Here is a 5,388-nt window from a genome sequence, read left to right on the forward strand (position 1 = left end):
AAAACGATTGCTCGTGCATTAAAATCAGTGGCATGTGCAAAGTAATGTCATTTCCATGCAAAGCATATAGTTCCCATCTGGTCGCATCTCACTGACAACATACAATCTATGACCCTCAAAAATTATCTAGACCCTCAAATGTACTCCCTCCGTTCCAAAATAGATGACTCAACTTTGTACTAACTTTAGTACAAAGTTGGGTCATCTATTTTGGAACAGAGGGAGTATGTCCTTACATTGCATTGCTTACTAAGTGAACTATCTCATCAATGGGATTGCTTGTATGCTATTTATATTTATATAAAATGTCTCAAGAATACACACCAGAGGAAAAAAAAAACTAAAGCTTGTCAGAACAATTGAGCTAACTTGAACCCAGTTAAGCAACAATTGTCTAGCCTCAACCTGCATTGGCCGGTATTCTTCTTATACAACCCAAATAGCTCTATTGCCTTACTCTTCGTCACAATTAGGCGTGACTGATGTTTTCTTCTGATCCTTGTTGGTAAGCTTCATCCTGATACAACATCTAGATAGAGAATAAATATATGTTGCCTCAGATGTAACCCCACTATGAAAGAATCATGGTATGCGATGCTGCTAGTGCTATTTGCAAGAACCACATTAGCTAGCTGGCTAGAATAACTGAATTGAACTAACTTTTATGGTAAAATAGTTGATGTTCTACTGTGCAGGTAATGATACTGAGATTACTGGACATGTTCTCCACAAAGACCATAGTTTAAGTTAGCACAGTCAAAAAAAAGTTAGCAGCCAGAAATTCGCAGGTTTTCAATGCTCAGCGAAGAACACAAATATCGTCCTTACGTTACACCAAAATCTATGGCTAAATCCTCCACAACGTGCTTGAAACCATTTAACATAGCATCAGGGAAATCATACTCCACATCTGCAAGAATAAAATAAAATGGATCAATCTGGGAACCAAGCAACAACAGGCCAGAGCGTAAGAAATGAAATGAATGGCATTGAAAACTACGATTTCGTATATAACTGATATGCAAGAAGGCTACTATAATACAAATAATTAATTACATCTAATGTGGATCTTATTGACTTCTCATTGCTCAAGAAAAAAAACAATCACCATTTTTAGTCACCTGTACTTCAAAACACATTATTTCACCAGATAGATGGGCACAGATTATCCATGATGAAAGTGTCATTATGACATGAATGCACAAAGACAACAGAAGCAAATTATGTAAGCTTCCCACTAATTTTATTATTTTTACACAAATGAAATACTCAGCAGATGTTATTATTTCTTCTCAGTTAAATTGAGAGAAATATCCAATGAAACTTGAGGGAGAAAAATGAGGATATGTGACCCACTGATAGTCTGCTCGCCCGAGCTATTGGTGGAATTTACTATTGTGGCTATAAATAGTTACGGATTTGATAATAGTATATTCTGATAGTTGCTATGAAAACTCTATGAAGGCAAACTACCAACAAACTCTATGAAGGCAAACTACCAACAACGCGTTCAACTCTAGAAGAAAACTGGAAAATTTGAGGGACAAAGCAAAAACTTTATGTTGGCGGCAATACTCCTCTAAATGGCATATACTGTCAGACTCTATTTTGTGCTGAAGATTCAGAAACCGAAATCTGATAAGTAGTACAATCCAGGAAAAAACAACGATCTTTTAATTACAAAGAATACATTTAACTGAAGTTTAGGGTTCATGAGCAACAACAATCTAGATTCCTGTGTCCCTACAGTAATACATATAAATGAAGCACTCTCGACTCTAGTGTAAAAACTGAAAAATATAAATGGGATCTCTACAGTAATACATATAAATGAAGCACTCTAGTGTAAAAACTGAAAAATATAAATGGGATCTCAGAAGAAAGCTAAGCAGTGGTGAGGTCGAATATGCAAACTCAATATAGAAATCAACATTTATTTTAGTCGACAAATATCCAACTGATGATTGGAAATTGTTGTGAGTCCACTTATTTCTAGCAATTGGTGTGATGTGTAGGATTAATCAGCTAAAACACACGGTGGGGGCCTACTTGACCAGCTTTCCAGCAAGCATCGCATCTTCCGCATCCTGGACGCGTTCAGTACTCAGTCGCGGGTTAAGCATTTAATCAGAACTTCTTGAAACAATAAGATATCAAGTATTCTCCCTATAATTATTCAAGGAATGCCCGTTGAGCAGTTAATACAGAATGCACATCAAACTACAGTGCATCGGTAGTATATGACAAATAAAGGCGCGTGCATAATCTGGAAGACAACCATGCTATCATAGTCATGAAGCAGGGAAGACAACATATGAAATCTGAACTCACATCATTATAATGTATATGCTTTGCTTTCTTCTTTCTTCCATGTCCTGTATTCAGCTCTTCCACAAGTTCCTCTTCATCTTTCACTTCAACAAATTTCTGCTGAACCAAAAGAAAACACCACCAATGTCAACAATCAAGATGTAATAAAAAAAGCTGTTCAATACACACTAAGACATCGCCAACATACTCTGCGATCTGATGCATCTTTTCAAGTAGAAATTCAGAATAGTTTGTTAGCAGCTTGTCCAACGTACTGAACCATTAGTAGAATGCAACAGAGAGAAAAGGTAGGCATAACAAATATAGCAGAATGAGCAGGTTACGACACTATATTGGTTGAATGTCGCAAGCAGCTAAGCTTTGCTCCTAGTGGTGACGATTCTGATGATGTTTTCATCACCACCATAAGCCTTATGCTGAATCTTCTCATGCAGAGTAATCTGGCTTCTGAATGTGCTTACCTTGTGTTGACCTCTGGTTCCTCATATCGCTAAGAGTTTACAAAGTGGCACCAAAAGCTGAAAAAAAAGGAAGACGGTTTAGTTATCCATCTACCAAATATTTTTTCATAAATAAACGGCAGTAATATGGACGGGAGTGTCAAAATAAATTTGAAGTTAACTCTTAACTGCTTTTTATCCCGAAAATGATTGCAGTCATCGCCAACCAAAAACAATTTGCGCTACCTAGATTATAAACCTGCAGCCACATAAAACAAAATTAAGATTTGCATCAATCAAGGGTTCTTAACAACTCAAAATCAGCACCCAAGGAATTGTCAGTATCGAATGAGCCAAGTCTCTTTTTGAAATCCGAAGCCTCCCCCTCCTCCTCCCTCCCTCTCTCCCACCACTGACTTCTCCTTCAATCACAGCATCCCCGGCACCCCCATCTTCCTCGCCCCAAATCCCAATGAATCTCGCGCCGCATCAAGGGACGCAAGAATCGAATCCCCAAGTATATTCATCAACAATCCGGGAAGAAACTCCCGGCCCCGGTGGTCCGGCCATGTACACGGACCCGCTGCTCCCCACCACCGCGCGGCTGGCTGTCCACCCGTTGTCGGAACACACGCCGGTCCCCAACATCGATGCGACACCTTCCTTGTGCTGCCCATCCCCGGCATCCTCCTACAAAGACCACCTCATCTTCAGGCCCACCACCCATCGCCGCCACCCTCGCCTGGCTGGAGAAGTAGACCGGCCGTCGCGTAGATCGGCCGGCGGCGGCGCCGCCCTACCCAAACGCATCGAACAAGCCCGTGCTCGTATGTGTTGCCCGCTCGTGTTTCCTCTTTTTCTCAGATTAGACACTTTAAAAAGGACTGCATGTTGAGCCAGCGCCAGCATGCAACCGCTCACCTGGATTTTCTCTCAACAATCAACAATACACAATGAATTCAGCAACCACCATGAATCAAGTCCCTGATGGCGAGTTCAACAACACATATAACAACTAACACGAATTACTCATCAATTAAGAACCATTAATCGAATTCAGCAGCACATACAGATGCCTGGCCCACGCCCCTCCTGCTTCCAACTCCATTGCAAGTGGTGAATCATGAAGAAAAAAAATTGCATCACCGGAACAGAGTGGAAGGGAAGGAGGGATGGGGTTTTGAGGAGTTACCATTCCTGTCGCCAGAGAGGAAGCTGCGTCCATGTAGGCGATGAATATGGCGCCGGAGGTGTGGAGGAAGATGAGCAGGAGCGTCCGCTAGGGTTCGGAGCCGCCATCGTCACTCTGCGAGGAGCTCGTGGTGGAGCCAGTTATCCGGCTATGGCGGGAACGCCATGGCCGCCCTGCCTCCTCTCTTCTCACGACTGCGGCTAGGCGCTCGCACCACCGTGGCCGTGGATCCGCGAATCCCGCCGCCATGTCGAGCTGGAACCCCACGTGCTTGGTCTGGATCCAACCGTGGCGGGAGCGACATGGGCTCGCCTCTCTATAAGGGGGAAGGGAAGGGAAGTGATAGGAGGGGAGGGGAGGGGAGGTCGCCGGTGCGGAGAGGCCGGCGGCAGAGGGGTGGCGGCGTCCCCTGATGTAGCCGGGGTCGAGGGGGATTTGGGAACGCTCGCGTGGATAAGACAGAACAATGGAGCGCGGGTTGAATACTAAGAAGTGTAGGGTTCTTTTTGCAAAAATGAAACGTTTTCTCACATATCCACTTAAAGTAGGACTGCGGGTTGAATAGCAAGAAACACAGGGACTTTTCTGCAAATTTCCGCGATGACGTACGGCCAGAAGCAATCGCTGGTTTATATATATATATATATATATATATACTAGCAAAAGAGCCTGTGCGTTGCAACGGAGAAAAAATCACATGTCCGTAAGCATATATGTGTCAGCATGTTTGAAGGAATTGTAGTAGGGAAATGTACATACTTCTAGCCAAATTGACAATGATCACTGATGCACTTGCTAGGTTGCTTGCTCCGAAAAGCACCTCCTTGCGCCATGGACGCCAACATTTGAGTTCCTGGACCGGATTCACCGATGATTGATAGTGTCTCTATCTTGCACATGGTTCCGACTCCGCCCTATCTGTATCGCCCATGCTTGCATAGATGGACTTCTTGGGGTCATGGCAAGTACCAACAAAATAAATAAACATATTTATGGTTTGAAACCTATAAAACAAATTAACACTCGAATACATTTTTTTTGCACATACTACCACTCAAATAACTTTGCAAGTAGCAAAACAATAGTATGAAATTACTCAAAACTACCAAGATCCATTCTTGGAATCAATTCATTATCAGATAGAATGGTGTCCAGCCCTCTCCTATTACAACATCACATGCGATATAAATCAGATTTGTCAAGTTATAGGATTAATAAAAAAATTAATACACAATTTTACATGCCTACAACAAACTCATTGTCTTGATTATATGGACATTTTTTCTATTTACGCATAAATGTACTCACCGAACCGAGTTACTAAATTACCTCATGAAGTTTCAGGACGTCTTCACCTTTTTTTTGTGGGTGGAACGTCTCCACCACGAGCAAATTCCAAGTGAACTACGCTCTTGCACATATGCA

General features: G+C 42.2%; 1 long non-coding RNA gene across 4 annotated transcripts; it reads right to left on the reverse strand.

Annotated features, from left to right (window-relative positions):
• Window positions 1-270: 270 nt before the first annotated feature.
• LOC123043895 (uncharacterized) lies at window positions 271-4,932 on the reverse strand. Of its 4 annotated transcripts, none has more exons than XR_006419687.1 (4): window positions 4,723-4,931; window positions 2,961-3,030; window positions 2,332-2,849; window positions 271-910 (listed from the first exon to the last, which is right to left on the reverse strand). It is a non-coding gene; the product is annotated as an uncharacterized lncRNA (long non-coding RNA). The 4 variants fall into 4 exon arrangements; XR_006419685.1 differs by lacking the exon at window positions 4,723-4,931 and adding an exon at window positions 3,964-4,456; XR_006419686.1 differs by having other exon boundaries at window positions 2,332-3,030; window positions 4,723-4,932.
• Between the last annotated feature and the right edge of the window lie 456 nt (window positions 4,933-5,388).

Source organism: Triticum aestivum, chromosome 2B (genome assembly GCF_018294505.1).
Source record: "Triticum aestivum cultivar Chinese Spring chromosome 2B, IWGSC CS RefSeq v2.1, whole genome shotgun sequence".
NCBI lineage: Eukaryota > Viridiplantae > Streptophyta > Magnoliopsida > Poales > Poaceae > Triticum > Triticum aestivum.